This window comes from Lycium barbarum, chromosome 10 (assembly GCF_019175385.1).
Source record: "Lycium barbarum isolate Lr01 chromosome 10, ASM1917538v2, whole genome shotgun sequence".
NCBI lineage: Eukaryota > Viridiplantae > Streptophyta > Magnoliopsida > Solanales > Solanaceae > Lycium > Lycium barbarum.
The window spans coordinates 18566918-18585322 of NC_083346.1; the positions used below are offsets into that span (position 1 = coordinate 18566918).

At 35.7% G+C, this 18405-nt stretch overlaps 1 long non-coding RNA gene across 1 annotated transcript; it reads left to right on the top strand.

Annotated features, from left to right (window-relative positions):
* Nucleotides 1-5208: 5208 nt before the first annotated feature.
* LOC132615329 (uncharacterized) lies at nucleotides 5209-10418 on the top strand. Its single transcript, XR_009572656.1, has 3 exons — nucleotides 5209-5327; nucleotides 5422-5514; nucleotides 9797-10418. It is a non-coding gene; the product is annotated as an uncharacterized LOC132615329 (long non-coding RNA).
* Nucleotides 10419-18405: the final 7987 nt, after the last annotated feature.

Genomic DNA, 18405 nt, shown 5'->3' on the forward strand with positions numbered 1-18405 from the left:
CCAATGCCTTAGTCATTCCATGATAGGGGTTGACTCAATCTAGAAATGTTAGTAGGCCTTGAAAGATCTGCCAACAAGTTGGGGAGGTCACAAAAGATAGGTGTAAAAAGCATTAGTAATAGGCCGAAGTCAATTATTTAATTTACAAAAGCCAAAAAGATGAATTACAATACTTTTAAACCAAGCCCATAATTATCATACTTATAAATAAAAGGACAATTTATGCAAAAGGCCCAATAGTTGCTATGAATTAGTAACAAACTCACAAGAACTAAGATTTTTTTTATTTTTTATTTTTTATTTTTATATCAAAAGCTAATAAGAATGAATAAATCACACTAAACCTATCAACACGATGTCAAAATTCTTACTTAAGCTACTATTTTTCTTATTTTTATCAATTTTAGTTAACCTAAAATCACTTAACATTGTCAAAAATAGTAATAAATCCATAGGATACTCACTTAATCCATAGGATACTCACTTAATCATGTAGACAAAGTTTTCAACTACACAAGCATAATAAATAACATATATCATAACTTAAAATGAAATAAGGGATGAAATCTCTTTTTCTTGTTTTTATCGATTTAACTAGCCTAAAATCACTTAACTTGTCTAAATCAAACTTCAAATTTTTTTTCATTTTTTCAAATAGTATCAAATTCACATAATATCCACTTAATCATCAAACAAGACTAAGCTAGCAAAGAATTATTTTTAACTAACACAAGTATCTTAATAACTATATAATAATAACTAGAAATGAAATAAATGATAGAACGAGTGGTTATCTTTTGATGGGGCAACCTACAAATCAAAATGAGGATTGGTTCAATCTACTTCAAGCACCAAACACTTGACAAATCTTTAAACCCCTTTTTCTTTTAATTTTTCCCCTCTTTTTCTATATGTATATCTTATATTAGTATCTTTTGTTACTAAGCTTGAATATATAAATCAAACTTTATCTTTTAGGATGCCAAATTTGAACTATTGTTTTTCGTTTTTCTCTTTTTTCTTCTTTTTTTTTTTTTCTCTCTTTTTCCCAAAAATAGAGGAAGAAGATTCTCTCCTTTTTCTTCTCTCAAAAACGTCCCCCCAAGAAAAAACAATGATCTCCTCCTCTTAATGTCCATCCCTTCTATTCGTAGGCAAGCCAATTTAGAATTTCATAGACCAAAATAGGTCATGTGGCCATAGCTTTTTCCCCCAAAATCTTTGTTCAAATTTTTAAAAATCACCCAATTAAGCAATCAAAATTCCATGGAAAAAATAAGACACTTAGCCATACTCCCCCACCCCCACCCCCCTTCTCTCCCAAAACCCATTTAAATTTCCAAAATCTTCCAGTTAAGCATTTACAATTCTATGCTAAAAAATTGGCCACCTGGCCGTACGTTTCCCCCCAGAATCCTTATTCAAATTTTCAATATCATCCAACTACACATTTAGAAATCTATTGAAAAAAAAATAGGTCACTTGACCGTACGTTCCCCCCCCCCCCCCCCCCCCCCAAAAAAAAAAAAAACTTATCCAAATAGTACCAACAAAGGTACAAATGGATAAAATCCCCTTCTTATTTTTTATAAAAATGTAGCATAGTTTTTATATAGTTAGGTTAATTAGTCTAGTACATCCCTCATAAAATAATATTTTGATGAAATAAAAATTATAATACTAGCTTTAAAACGAGTCCAATATTTATATACTTCCGAGCAATATTTAAAAATGTGAAACAATGCGGTCAAAATGAGCCATAATTCATATGTCATTTTTAATTAACAATTTTCCTGAGTTAGACGGAGCGAGATATGTATCTTCTTTTCAAATCACGTTTGTGGAAGTAAATAACTCATAATTTCTTATAATTATTAATATTTATGAAAATAATAATTAAACGTCAATTTTTGCAATTTTCTCGTGATTTTTAAATTTTTAACTTTTTAAGGGCATCCTTACTCCGTCTTGGACTTGAAAATTTTGAAAATTAAAATACGCGTTTTATGAGGTGAAAATTAGGTGTCAACCCTCCCATTTCATTCCGAGATAGAGGTTGAGTCTTAGAATGTAGTGGTAATCTAAAGTCATTAGTTGCTCTTATACTAGTCTAGACCAGGTCATGGGAATTTAAAGAGAGTCCTTTTCTATTTAATGATTGTAAATATTTTTCATATTGGATTTTATTAAGCAATTGATGTTCGCTGTTAATTATGTTTAATTATTTACTATGTATTGATTGAGGGTTCACCTACCGAGGAGGGAAAGGTAGGTGCCTGCGCGATCCTAATTTGGGTCGTGACACGTTTATACCGCATTATCTACTGATAAGGATTCTATGGTTTTGTAGTTTAAACATGCTAAGGAGATGGCATATCAGCCAAGAGGGTCATTCATTCAAATTGCTAAGAGAGCCATTCATTCAAACAAAATGCCGAGAGGACCATGCATTTAAGACAAAATTCAAAGGAAGAACAACAGAAGCTGCAATTCAACGAAGAATATCTGGAAAGGGTAACAAAGCTATTTAAATAGAGTTTTTTCCGCTAACTTGTTCGTTCAATGATTGAGACAGGAAATGGCACTAGCTAAATAAAACAAAGCAAAAGACCAAAGGCGAAACAACAAAAGCAAAAGCAAAGACGAAAAAATTCAAAGACAAAGCAATAAAAGCGAGAAGCATCCGAAAAGGGAATAATGATGACGAAGCAAAACGAAGACAAAAACTTGAAGAGAGATGTGATGAAGAAAAAGCATCCGAGAAAGGGTAACGAAATCCTCCCTAAGTAAAGTTTGTTTTACACTAAAATGTTTGTTCGTTTTGCAGAGCACGAAGATTTTTACAAAAAATAAAATAAAATTAATACTACTGAAAGATATAATCACGGTTTACTGAAATCATGGTCTTTACTAAACAGTATTGTATCAAGGTATTAAGACCCCGTCTTGGACGTCGCATGGCTTTCCTTGATACATTGACTAATTAGACGTCATAAAAATGTAAAATTTAAAGATGACGTGTTGATATCGGTATTGAAATGTCGTATTCACAATCGAGTCTAGTCCTTTTGGAAGATGTGAATCCTACCGACGGGCGGGCATTCTTCCCCAGAGTCAAATAAGGAAGATATTAGTCTTGCCACCGAGGTAAGCTTCATTCCTCAAGATGACGATATGGATTAAACAAATACGTGCCGAAGGGGATGAGTCATCATCCATATATATAGCCAAAAATAGATAGCATAATTCCGAGGTTGATGTCCACAATTGTTGAAATATGAATGTGATTCCTACATCAAGATTTGCAGTCGTTATTGTATTTTATTTCAAGTTAACGTAATCATGGTTCTGGGATAGTGGTAGTCATGAGAAAAGACTTCGAACTTGAGTATGCAGTAGTTAACTTGAATATCCTAACTAAATGTTGTAATTATGGACATAGAGGTTAGTAGTCATCATGAAACGAATATGATACTGCACTCTGATGTGCAGTCTACATTTAGGTATTTTTGATTATAAGTGATGTAGTCCCGAACTAGTATACCGCAAGCTTCGTATGAAGATAACGATACAGTCAACACCAGATTTGTAACAGTTACCGCAGTATGTGAAAATGATGTGAGTCTAAATTTTCAGGGGTGGCGGATGTCATAAAAAAATGACCCTGCACTTGAAAACATTTTTTTCATTAGTAGCATCTTGCTTACGAAGACGACAACCGGACTGGGTGTTTAGGTTTCGCAAAAATGCGGTATAGCCCGACCCAGATCCCAACGAAAGTTATCATTAAACAATGAAAAATTTTGAAAATGATGGGAAAAGAGCCGGTCAAAGTATCATGATTATTATCCAGAGTAGATTAGTTTTTTCAAAAAAATACACGAAAAACACACACTGATAAGACAAAAGAAAGAAAACGGACAAGCATTGGCGAGAAGACAAACATAATATTGGAGGATGACTACAATATCAACAAAATGGAAAAATTCCACTCAGGTATGAGTACATTAAAATAAAAAATTTCAAAATACTAAAACGCCGGACTCAGCATTTGGAAATGAGCTAGAAGCTACCGAAGAAGGAAGCAAAAGTCGGATTCAAAACATGCAGAGCATACGTAAAACCTTTTCTTAGGAAACCGGTCAAAAACTGTGTATGAGAGTCAAGCTTTCTACACTGAAGATTAGATATCATTTCAAGCATCAACACTAATAAGTCCTTTCCAAAAACCACCTCCGGTTCGGATTTTCAACCGGAAATAGCCCAAAGGGATTCCCACATAAAAGGATATTCCTTTTCGGACTATCGAGCCGAGCTAAAATTATCCTGATTCCCAAAGCCAAGGATATATAGGCTACTCAAATTTTGAGGATCGGCCATATTCCTATAATTATCTTGAGACACCTCTAAATAGTTTAAAGAAAAATCTTTATTTCATAGTCCTCATAGAGTCAGAACTACAAACGGCCTGAATTCTTATGTAGCCTGAGATATGTGAGAAGCCCAAAAATTGGGGTCCGCCCATACCTTTGAAATTTTGCGCAAAAGAAGGCTGTAATTTCTCTTATTCGGTGAAAATTAGGTTTGTCAAATTCGCAGCTCAAGGATGGCCTTGCCATCCTTAAACTCCGAAGGAGCAGCTGTTGACACCACATTTTCACCTCATAAAATGCGTATTTTAATTTTTAAATTTTTCGAGTCCAAGACGGAGTGAGGATGCCCTTAAAAAATTAAAAATTTAAAAGTCCCGAGAAAATACCAAAATTGATGTTTAATTATTATTTTCAAAAAATTAACAATTATAAGAAATTACGAGGTATTTACTTTTACAAACGTGATTTGAAAAGAAGATATATATCCCGCTCCGTCTAACTCGAAAAAATTATTAATTAATACTGACGTATGAATTATGACTCATTTTGACTGCATTTGTTCACATTTTTAAATATTAGGCTCGTATTTTAAAATGACGTATTATAATTTTTATTTTGTCAAAATATTATTTTGCGAGGGCCGTATTAGACTAATTAACCTAAAACTATATAAAAACTATATTTTTTTAAAATCAATTATGCCCATTCGGGCTTTTTAATAATAAGCAGAAAACAAAAAAAGTTCAAATGGCCCACCTCAAAGTCAGGTCAGGCCCAAAGGAAAACAAAAAAAAAGGAGAATTAATTAAGACCTAACTAAACTTTGTCCTACTTTCCTGAATGAACCCTAAATACTCGTTGCAATTTATCTCTCTATTCCACGAGTGTGAAGGTGCTGATGACTTTGCACCTCTAGGCTAGTTATGGAAGAGTTCCTCGCATCAGCATCATCAGGTAATTCTTCCATTGTGGTATGCTGTTAAGTTTTGTCCGAAATCTTCCTATCCTAGCTAATCTTAGCTGCTTCTTTGCTCTGCCTATGTGTTAGCTGTCATTGCTGGGTCTGAGAACCCTATGTTTTTCCACTTCACACTTCAACTGAGCTGTGTATGAATTCCATTGGGTGCCTTTGTTCGATCTGGTAAGTTGGCCCATGATGTGTAAACTTTCCTGTTGTGCTCAAGAATCTTTTACTATGTTGCTGAAATTGATAGTAATCCTCTCTTAAATCCAGTTTTTTGTTGTTGAAACCCATAATTTCTAATTTTAATCTGTGTAAACCTGATGTTTGTCTATTTGAATGAGCACCAGATGATACTAATACCACAAACACGATATTTACCTTGTTTACTTGATTAAAATTTGAGTAAAGACTCTGCCAATGTTCCTGGAAATCTTAACCACATTTCTTGTTATTTTATTTCCGTTTTGCTATAAATCAATGTATATAAATTTTATGTTTGTCCATTTTATTGAGCCTCAATTGAAGCTAATACCACAAATAAGACATTCACCCAATCTACAGACATGAGATTATAACAATAACTGATGCTCTGCTGCTCCAAACCTGCTTAATGAATGCTTTGCCTTTTCTATGTCTGAGATTGTGATGGTGCTGATTAATGAATTCTTCAAAACCTGCAAACAATAGCAAACTGTTAGTATAAAAATCCTTTCTTTGCTCCACCTTTAGGATTTGATAGTAAGGATCTCCAACTCCACAATCCCATTTATTCCTCCTGCTACTCCTGTCCTCACCCATATCCTTGTTTAGTTCTAATTCTCGGATAGGGAATCGGAGATTTATCACTATTTAGTATCTTCCTCTTCTTATCCACCTCTAGTTCTTTAAAATTATGACACTGTACAGAGCATGTATCTAGAGCCTGATTAGCCAAAGCATCTGCTAGCTGATTGCCTTCTCTCAAGATATGATTGAACCTAACCTCTATGGTATTACTAATTTCCAGAATCATCATCAACCCATGTTGCTATATTCCAAGGAGGTTTCCAACCATTTTTAAGAATTCTTTGGATCATTTGTGAATCAGTCTGAATCAACACATAATTCAAGTGATTATTCTTGCAGAAATGTAAAGCCTCTAGTATAGCCCTAACCTCTGCCTCAGTGTTAGTTGTGACTCCAATATCTTCTTCTTGGGCATATACTAGATTACCATTTGAGTTTCTCAAATAAAAACCATAGGAACTTCTAACAGGGCTCCCTCTTGAAGCTCCATCAGTAGGACAACTCAGCCATCCCTCCGGGGGAAATTCCCACACTACTTTTGTGACTTTAAGTTGATGTCTTCCCTCCTCTAGCATTTGAATCATGTCCCTCCAATTATTAGGAACTTTTGAAATTGAGGGATTTCTAATCATAACCATCCTTTGAATTGTTGTGAATACTCGATATATGACCCTTCCTACTGACTTTTCGCCTCCATGCTTGATTGCATTCCTTCTCTTCCATAATTCCCATATGATGATAGCAGGAACTTCCTGGTAGATATACTTTAATCTCCCTGTACCTGCTGTTCGCCACTTCACAAACCTCTTTGTTAAAGAAAGATTCTCCATGTTCAAACCTGCACCAGATGAAAAATTGGACCAAGTCCTGTTAGCTGCATAAGATGTGGCAAGCAAGTGTTGAGTTGTCTCCTCCAAAGGGTTTGACCAACACCAATACTTGGATGCCAAATTGTAGTGCATTTTTCTCAACACATCATCCACAGGAATCCTGAATTTCCAGCATCTCCATAAGAAAAAAAAAAGATCTTAAATGGCAACCCTTTTATCCACATATACTTATAAGCTTCCATCTTCTGCCCTCTCAACCTAATATACGCCCATTTTGACTTAATAGTAAATCCCCCTTTGGTATCCAATATCCACCAAGGATTATTTTTGTTGCATTTAATGGTTTGACAGGGTTAATAATATGTTGAGCAAGGTCATGTGGTAGTAATGCAGCCAGTCTCTCCTTATTCCATCTTCCTTCTACAACTAATTCAGCTACATTATGAATAGACTCATCATAGCCCTTAGAATGGTAATATAAAGTTCCCATGCCTGTCGAATTATCATACCAAAATTGAGAGTTTTCTATTCCTAATTGCCACCAAATTTGATGTTCAACCAACTCCCTAGCTTGTAGCAATTTCTTCCATGTTTGAGATTTATATCTCCATGGTACAATCACAAGACTTTCTTTCCTATAGTACTTATTAATCATGAAGACACTCTGTAGGAATGGTTTACTTATAAAAACTACACTACATTTTTATGAAAAATAAAAAGGGGACTTTATCCATTTGTACCTTTGTTGGTACTATTTTGATAAGGTCTTTTTGGGGGGGAAAGTATGGCCAAGTGACATATTTTTGTCCTTAGAATTTTAAATGCTTACTTGGATGATTTTAAAATTTTGAATAAGGATTTTGGGGGGAAAAGTATGGCCAAGTGGCCTATTTTTTTCATAGAATTCTAAATGCTTAGTTGGATGAACTTGAGAATTTGAATAAGGATTTTTGGGGGGGAAAGCACGGCCAAGTAGCTTATTTTTGTCCATAGATTTCTAATTGCTTAGTTAGATGATTTTTGAAAATTTGAATAAGAATTTTGGGGGGAAAAGCTATGGCCGCATGGCCTTTTTTGGTCCATGAAATTCTAAATTAGCTTGCCTACAAATAGAAGGGATTGACATTAAGAAAAGGGGGTTTTTTTTTAGGGTTTTTTTTTGGGAGGTCACATTTTTTAGAGGAAAAAAAGGGGGGAATCTTCTTTTTCCATTTTTGGGAAAAAGAGAGAAAAAAATAGAAAAAAATGAAAAAGAAAAAAGAGAGAATAAAAGAGTTCAAATTTGGCATCCTAAAAGCTAAAGTTTGATTTATATATTCAAAGCTTAGCAACAAAAGATATATATATATATATATATATATATATATAAGATATACATATAGAAAAAGAAAAAGAAAAATTAAAAGAAAAAAGGGTTTAAAGATTTGCGAAATGTTTGGTGCTTGAAGTAGATTGAACCAATCCTCATTTTGATCATTAGGTTGCTCCATCAAAAGATAACCTCTCATTCTATCCTTTATTTAATTTCTAGATATGATTATATATTTATTATGATACTTGTGTTAGTTAAAAATAATTCTTTGCTAGCTTAGTCTTGTTTGATGATTAAGTGAATAATTATGTGAATTTTATACCATTTGAAAAATGAAAATAAATTAGAAGTTTGATTTAGACAATGTTATGTGATGTTAGGTTAGTTAAATTGATATCCTTTATTTCATTTCTAGTTATTTTTATATATTTATTATGATACTTGTGTTAGTTAAAAATAAATTCTTTGCTAAGCTTAGTCTTGATTGTTGATTAGGTAGATATTATATGAATTTGATACCATTTGAAAAAATGAAAATAAATTAGAAGTTTCATTTAGACAATGCTAAGTGATTTTAGGTTAGTTAAATCGATAAAAATAAGAAAAAGAGATTCCATCCATTTTTTCATTTTAAGTTATGCGTATGTTATTTATGATGCTTGTGTAGTTGAAAATGACTATGTGCTAGCCTAACTTTGTTTACATGATTAATTGAGTATCCTATGGATTTATTACTATTTTTGACAATGTTAAGTGATTTTAGGTTAATTAAAATTTATAAAAATAAGAAAAATAGTAACTTAAGTTAGAATTTTGACATTGTATTGATAGGTTTAGTGTGATTTATTCATTCTTGTTAGCTTTTGGTATACAAAAAAAAAAAAAAAAACCTTAGTTCTTGTATGTTTGTTACTAATTCATAGCAACTATTGGGTTTTTTTGCATAAATTGTCCTTTTATTTATAAGTATGATGTTTATGGGCTTAGTCTAAAAGTATTATAATTCATTTTTGAAAAATTTACTTGTCATAGCTACTTCTAAGACCTATTTATGAAAAGCAACTACCTTTTATTTTATATATTTTTCCTAACTAAAATATTTTCTTAAATTACACATCATAACTAGTGTCCTATATTTCACAAGTTCCTCTTTTAAATTGATTTTCTCTTACCTATCAATTTTATATTCTCCTTCACCCCTCTCTTTTTCTCTCCGTTCCCTCTCCTACCACAAATCTCTTCTCTCTTATCCCCCTCCCCCCTCTCTCTATCTCATTCATCGCCGGTGACATGAATCCACTACAATCTCCGCCACCTCCACGGAAAACAAAGTTCCCATCGAAATAGAAACATGTCACCGGTAGCATATATAACTTTCTGTGACCATGCCAACCAGATCTGAAATTGATTTTCTCAGATCTAAGCATATACAATCTCCGTTCCCGACCATCTGCTCCATTCCATTTCTCCAATGTCATTATTTGTTTTTGCTAGATATTTGATATAGTGTATTCTCCCTTTTTAAATATAGTGTACAAATTAGAAGAATGGAATGGAGCAAGCAACTGAATGGTAATTCCTCTTAATTTTGTCTACGTGGCAATCATTACAAACAATAGCAGCCAAAGTTTTTGTTGGGAAATTGATCCGTCCAATTCACGTGTCAAATTGTAGCAGCCAGAGACCATCTGCTCTGTTTCATTGCTCCAGCGTCACTGTCGTCAATTGCGTCGGCGGTAAGGTTCGATATGTGGTGTGAATTCAGGCAGGTTGTTAGGGAAAGTTGAAGTACTGTTAGATTTAACGAGAACGGAAGTTAGGTCTGTGTTGTTTCATAATTTTGAATCTCTTCTATCATTGATAACGATGCTATTCTACCGCCCCTTCGGCATGAATCCAACGCATACTTCACCGATGAGAGTTGTGGAGCTTCATGCTCACCAAATGTTTGATAAAAAGTTTCAGTATATTTCAGTATATTTCAATGTATTTCTAATTTATGAAACAGTTTCTGATATATTTCATTGTATTCCATTATATATACGCAAACTACAATTTTACATTTCTTAAACAATCAGCCATATTTCATTGTATTTCAGTGTATATTTTTCTGTATTTGGAAGTATTTATAAAAGTTTGGAATGGAGTAATTTGGAGAGAGAAACGTGGGTTGTTATGGAACTTCAACAGTTATGCGTGATACATGGTTGATTTAATTTGACTTACCATTTGAAATGAAAGAAGGAAATTTATTCCATAAATACAACCTATTTTTACTCTGCCAAATTTTGTATTTCAGTGTATTTCAAAAATGTGAACTCTGCCGGATTTTGTATTTCCCTGTATTTCAAAAACGCGAAATACAACCGAATACAACAAAAACTTGCTACGATTTGTAAATATAGAAAAATTAGCTATAAATTGTCAGAAGCTATTAAAAAGTTGTTGTTTATGTAAGTTTCCCTTAATTTTTTTGGCTTTGTAAATTAAATAATTAACCTTGGTCTATTACTAATATTTTGTGCACCTATCTTTTGTGACCTCCCCAATTTATTGGTGGATCTTTTGAGGCCCACTAACATGTCTAGATCGAGTCAACCCCTATAATAGAATGACTACATCATTGGAGCATAATTTGGAGCGAAAATATTTATTTATGCATTTTTCTATTGGCCTTGGTCGGCCCAATTCCCTATTTTCTTTACATTATTTACTTGATTACGTATGTGTATGCTTGTATATAATTGGAACCCTGAATGAGATTATCACGCCTAAGAGTTGCTAAAATTTTATTTTCAAAAAAAAATCAAAAAAAAAATCATTTAGGAAAATTTAGGATTGCGGATGATTTTGAGGATTTTGGATACCTTTGATATGACTTGAACTTATAGGAAAATTTTAGGACTACTATGATTTATTTGAAACTTGAGTTGGAAAGATATTTTGTAAACTTGGATTATCATTTTGGGTGAATTGCTTTGACTATTAAAAGAGCTAATGAGTTAACTTTGAGACTTTTTGTGAAGATTAAAACCAATAATTAGATAAAAGGTCTAAAAATATGGCTAACATATGGAGTATATTAGTATCCCTATAAAAAATATTTTTAAAAGCTATTTTCTATACTTAAAGACTTTTTTTCTAAAAAAACGTTTTTCTAAACTCGGGTGGGCTTACGTAGTGTTCTACCTGAGTTAATGCCTTCTGGTTTTAACTTAGGTGTTCTAGTCCGAAATTCAAAAAAATCTCAATTTTGGGCAAAACTCTACAATTTTTCATTTCTTGAAAAGGAGTGTTTTTGGCATGAATGACTAATTTCTATTTGCGGAAATATGAAACAAAAACTGTTTTTATCACAAGGAGTTTATATCTACAAAGGCATACTATTAGAACCCGTATGTCAATCGTGTTTTATGGATCCTTAATACCGGAGTGCCTAATACCTTCCTCGGGTGATAACCAGAACCCTTACCTATACTTTGGTTAGATTAGGATTCTTTTAAAATTTAACCGTTTAAATGAACCCTTTTTGAATTGATTTTCTAATTTCCTAAAAATTAGGTGACAACTCTAAAACGTTATCCATTTAGAGTACCATAACGTAGAGGTATATTTTTCCTTTTTCTCGGTACTATTGACAACCGTACTTTCCCGGGACACTTTTCTTTTTAAATGAGGCAAGTGCAAATGTGAATTGGAAAAAAACATCGAACCACTACAATGGTATCATTATATGTAGATTTATGAAATGTTCTTTTCATAGGAAGGTTAAGTAACCCTAACAAATGTCTTAGGAGGTATAAATGATTCATTTATCTTATGTTATTCTTCATGCTTTTATCATGTTACTACTCATGTCGTACATACTCAGTACATTATTCATACGGATGTCCTTTTGTTTGTGGATGCTGCGTTCATGCCCGCAGGTAGATAGGGAGACAGACCAAACCAGTAGGCTGCTTCTTTAGTGAGTGCATTGAGGTGCTCCATTTGATCCGGAGCCGAAACAGTTGGTATTATTCCTTTAGTGTAAATATTTGGGCATGGCGGGGTCCTATCCCGCCTTTATGACTTTACGTACTCTTCTTAGAGGCTCGTAGACAATTATGTACAGTTATGTATTTTGTAGCCTTATCAGCTTGTATTTTGTATATCATTTTGATAGCCTTGCCGGCTTGTGTATATATGGGCATAGTTGATGATGTTTCTATAAAATGGTGCCTTAGTCGAACAGAAATTGTGTTAGTTATGCATGGAAATTATGAGTTAGCCATGTGGCTTATCTAGGCATGATTACGAAAGTAAGATGATAGGTGCTCGGTAGGTTAGCTCGGGTGCTCGTCACGACCCTCTGATTGGGCTGTGACAGTGGCACCCAACCTTGTAAAGGAGGATCCCAGATAGACAGAGGTGGATATCAGCCCGGTAGGGGCAGAGCACCGTCAGTTCAAGGTGGTCAGATAGGTTCGCAAACTGATGGAGGACGAGTTCACTGTTATATTTTTCCTGAGAGGCCAGAGGCTAAAGCTTCTGATGCAGTTATCACAGGTAATGTCTCAATCTGTTACCAGGTGTCTTCAGTGTTATTCGACCCGGGTTCTACTTTCTCTTATGTGTCTAAATATTTGTTTATGGGTTTGTATATTATTTGTGATCTACTTGACATGCCTATTCATGTATCTACTCTGGCCGAAAATATTGTTGTGGTAGATCGAGTCTATTGGTCTCGAACGGTTACGTTTATGGGTTATGGTAAGTAGGCAAACTTGGTGATTCTTGATATGGTAGATTTCGATATTATCTTGGGTATGAGCTGGTTGTCTCCTTATCATACGATTTTTTACTGTCATGCCAAGACAGTCACTGTAACTATGCCCGATATTCCTAGACTTGAGTGGAAGGGTACTTCTAGTCCCTCCTTAAAGAAGATCATTTCATAATTTCGAGCTAGGAAGTTACTGGATAGAGGATGTTTGGCCTAATTGGCCTATATTGGTGATACTAGTTCTGACACTCCGTCACTTGAGTCAGTTCCTGTGGTGAATGAGTTCGCGAAGATGTTTCCTACGGACATGCCGGGTAAGCCACCCGATCGTGATATTTATTTATGCATTGATCTAGAGCTGGGGACTCATCCTATTTCTATTCCGCCATATCGGATGGCACCAACTGATTTGAGAGAATTGAAAGAACAGTTGCAAGATCTTCTTAGCAAGGGTTTCATTAGATCGAGTGTCTCCCTTGGGGGCGCTCTCATGGTTTTTGTGAAGAAGAAGGATGGGTCGATGCGGATGTGTCTTGATTACTGATTACCGCCAGTTGAACAAGGTCACCATTCGAAATAAGTATTTTATTGCCCATATTGATGATCTGTTTGACCAACTTCATGGAGCTTTCATATTTTTCAAGATTTATTTGAGGCCGAGCTATCACCAGTTGAAGATCAGGGCCGAGGATATTCCCAAAACGGCTTTTAGAACTCGTAATAGTCATTATGAGTTCCTTGTTATGTCTTTCGGGCTTACCAAGGCCCCGATAACTTTCATAGACCTGATTAATGGCATTTTCAAGCCATACTTGGATTTTTTCATCATAGTTTTCATTGATGGCATTTTGGTGTATGCTCGCAACAATAAAGTTTATGAGAAACACTTGAGGATTTTACTTGGATTGTTGAAGGAAAATGAGCTTTATGCTAAATTTTCTAAGTGTGAGTTTTGGCCCGATTCAGTAGCATTCTTGGGGCATGTTATGTCTAAGGACGGGATTATGGTGGATCCCAAGAAGATTGAGGCAGTCCGAGATTAGGCTAGGCCTACTTCAGTTATTACTGTTGATTTGTGAACGGCTTTTCTTCGATCGCTTCCCATTTGACTCAGAACAATATTCCCTTTCAGTGATTCGATGAGTGTGAAGAGAGCTTCCAAAACCTCAAGACTATGTTGACTTCGGCTCCTATTCTATCTTTACCAGTCGAAGGAAAATATTTCATCGTGTATTGTGAAACGTCGCGTATACGTTTGGGTTGTGTTCTAATGCAGGATTGTAAGGTTATTGTCTATGCTTCGAGGCAATTAAAGGTTCATGAGAAGAACTACCCCATTTATGACTTAGAATTTGCGGCGGTAGTTTTTTCTTTGAAGATTTGGAGGCACTACTTGTATGGGGTTCATTGTGAGGTTTTCACCGATTACCGTAGTCTTCAGCAAATGTTCAATCAGAGAGATTTGAACTCGAAGCAGCACAGATCGACGAAGTTTCTTAAGAACTATGATTTGACCATTTTGTATCATCTGGTCAAGGCCAATATGATGGCGGATGCCTTGAGCTGTAAGGCGGTGAATATAGGTAGTTTAGCCCGATTCGTATCTGAGCAGAGGCCTTTGGCTAGGGATTCGAGGATGCTAAGTTGTGCAAGATTTATGATAAGGTATTGAGTGAAGAGGCCAAAAAGGTAATTCTGGATAGTAAGGGGGTTTTGAGAATTAACGAGCATGTTTGTGTTCTTCGGGTTGGTGGCTTGATCAAGTTGATTTTAGAGGAGGCTCGTGGTTCTATATATTCTACTCATCCTAGTGCTACCAAGATGTATCGTGATTTGAGATAGCACTATTGGTGGGGTAGGACTAAGCGTGATATCATTGAATTCGTTTCTCAGTGTATGAATCACTAGCAAGTTAAGTATGAGCACCAAAGGCCGAGGGGTGCGCTTCAGAAGATGCCCATTACATAATGGAAGCGGGAGAGGATAGCCATGGATTTTATAGTTGGTCTTTCGAAGACCTTGGGCAAGTTCTATTCGATTTGGGTTATTGTTGATAGGTTAACTAAGGCTGCGCACTTCATTTTAGTTCAGATGACCTATAATTTAGAGAAGTTGGCCAAGATATATATCTGTGAGATTATTCGATTGCATGGAGTGCCCATTTCCACTATCTCCGACAGAGGCACTCAGCTCATGTCCCATTTCTGGAGGACTTTGCAGGCCGAGATGGGGACTCAGCCGGATCTTAGTAGTGTTTTTCACCCTTAGACAGATGGTCAATCTGAGCGGACGCTCTGAGCTTATGTTATAGATTTTGGTGGTCATTGGGACTAGTTCTTACCTTTGGTAGAGTTTATGTTCAACAATAGCTATCATTTCAATATCGACATGGCTCCATTTGAGACTTTATATAAGAGGAGATGTTGATCTCTAACTGGCTGGTTTGATGCTTTCGATGTGAGACCTTTGGATATTAACTTTTGACGGAGTCGTTAGATAAGGCGAAAATGATTCACGAAAATCTTCTAGTGGTTCAAAGAAGGCTAAAGGAGTATGTGGACCGAAAGGTACTGCATCTAGGGTTAATAGTTGGGGAGCAGGTTCTATTGAAGGTTTCTCCCATGAAGGGTGTGCTGAGATTTGGGAAGAAGGACAAGTTTCACCCTAGGTTTATTGAACTATTTGAGATCCTTCATCGTGTGGGAGAAGTATCTTATGAGTTGGCATTACCTACGGGTTTGTCGGGTGTTCACTCGGTTTTTCATGTCTCCATGCTGAAGAAAATACCATTCGGACGTGTCTTATATCATTTAGTGGGATTCAGTTCTATTTGGTCAGAATTTGTCTTATTAGCAGAAGCCGATAGCCATCTTGGATAGAGAGGTTTGAAAGTTGGGGCCAATGGAAATAGCTTCGGTGAAGGTTCAGTGGAAGCACCGTCTAGTCGAGGAGACTACTTGGGAGATCGAGGCTTACGTAGTAGATATCTCCTTCTTTTCACCCAGTTGGGTACCTTTCCTTCATTTTATTCCTTGTACGTTCTGGGATGAATGGTTGTTTAATTCTGATGTAATGACCCCTTCGGTCATTATACGTGTTTTGAACATATTATCCCTACCGACCCAGTTCCCGAGGTATTCAGGCGTTTCTAGTGAAAGGTGAAAAACTTAGAACCCTTATGTGAAAGCATTTGACAAATACTTGATTTTAGGGTAAATATACCTTTTCGAAATTTCTGTTGATTCTGTGAGTTACAGAGGGTTGTTTATGAATTGGTAGGGTAGCTAGTTCGATTCTCGAGGCTTTTAGGTGCATTATGGGTACTTGGTTGGAGACTTAATTTTAGCCTTTTGGGGTTGATTGAGTTGATATGACAACTGTTGGGAATTATAAGGTCACAGATCAATTCGTTGCATATTTTTACTTGTGTCTGCAAGTTGGTTTGTATCTGGGAGGTCTCGGGTGGATGTTGGAATTTTGGGTTGATCCTTGGTGAAACCGAAATTTTCTGATTTCTGATGTCTCGCCCTAGCGAAATTGATTCTCCTCAGCTAGTCCGCCCAAGCGGGACTTGTCCCGCAGGAGCGAAAATTCGAGTCGTTTAATGAAGTCCGCCCCAGCAGACAAGTATCTGCTGAGGTAGGATCGCGGAAGCGAGATTCCTTTCGCCCCAGCGAAGACCGCTGAATCAAAAACCTTATTTCATACGCCCGCTTCAAATCATTATTCCCATTCACCAAAAACCTAATACTAAGGAGTATTGCAGGTGAATTTTGAAGAAGTGTTAGTGGAATCCTCTTGGGGTAAATCTTTGTGCCTTATTCTAGTAGTTTATTATCCATTTATTAGCATCTATGGTGTTTATGAACTATGGGGAAGACGGGTATGGAAACCTAGACTTTTGATGTTAAAACCCTTTTGTCTAATTGAGTATTGATTGAGTTAATCACTGTTTTCTACTATCTAATCATCAGGTTATTAGATTGTAGGCTTAAATCTCCATTGCTTCAAGAATTCAAATTATAGGATCAGGGTTTCTTTCTAATTTTGGGATTTTGGTGTAATTGATGAAAGTGAAGAACCAATTGTGGTTAGAACTCTATGAAATTAAGGTTAATGACTATCTAGACTTTGAATAATGTAATTTCTTCCTTAATTTTGGATTTTCCCTTGTGATTCGCTATGGGTATTTTGGGTAAATTTCACACCCGATTCTCTTTCCGAATAGTCGATTATTTTTTGGTCATTTACTTACTCAGAATTGGTAATCTTTAGACTTCGATCATTCTGAGGAGCTTCGGAAAGGAAGGCCCAGGTGAAGTAGTTTGTGGCTTTTGTTCAGCAATTGAGGTAGGTTACGACTTACTTTAGTTAGACTTTGATTAGTAAAACATATGGATGCATATAATTGATGGGAGAAAGCATAATTAGGTCTTCGGACATGATTTTGGGATGGGTATACAATCAGGTTGGTATGACTTCTGATTATGTGGGCTTGTCACTGTTATTTTACGCATTATCACCTACGGCGTACTTGTTATGTGATTTGAGAGATGTGATATGATAGTTTCACTATGGTGATCGAAACTCGATGGTGATTCCATTTCCGGTACGTGTGTGTACTAATACTACTATTGCTGCACTTTTCCTGAGTGCATATTTTGAGGCAGGACCTTCTTCCAGACCACGTTTCTAGCCTTGAGGCTATTTGCTACGAGGATCCCAAGGGCGTGCTACCTACCTTCCATGCAGCCCTGGAGTTCTTTCCTATTTGTCTACTACTATTCCATTAGACATTTTCATTTGTATTTCAAACTTTTGTATTGCTCTTAAACATCGTTGGTTAGTTGTTCTTGTACGGCGACTTCATTTATAGGGATTGTATTATGACTTAATATCTTCCACACTTCATATTTATGATATTGACTTAGACTTACTATATTTTGAACATGTTATTTAAGTCTTTTCGTAATTGAATAAGTAATGAATTAGAGGGATGGTTCGCCCACCAGGGGGTAGTGTGGGTGCCATCATGACTATGCTAGTTGGGTCGTGACATTTATTAAAGCACATGTTGGAGCCTGGAAGTTGCGAACGAGGAAGAGATACATCTTTCACATAACGCAAGGGGAGACTGAGATGCTCTGTGACTTTGTCACCCGGTTCTAGAAGAATAGGATGTTGTTGCCCGTGGTTCCAGATGAATGGGCAGCTGAGGCTCACTATGGGTCTCAACCCTCTGAATTTAGATGCTTCAAGAAAACTCAAAAAAAATTGTTAATGTTCCGGGCAACAATATGGGAAGATGTTCACAATTGGTATACGTCGAAAATCTGCATAGAAGATAATTAGGTAAATATATCGGCATATTCTAC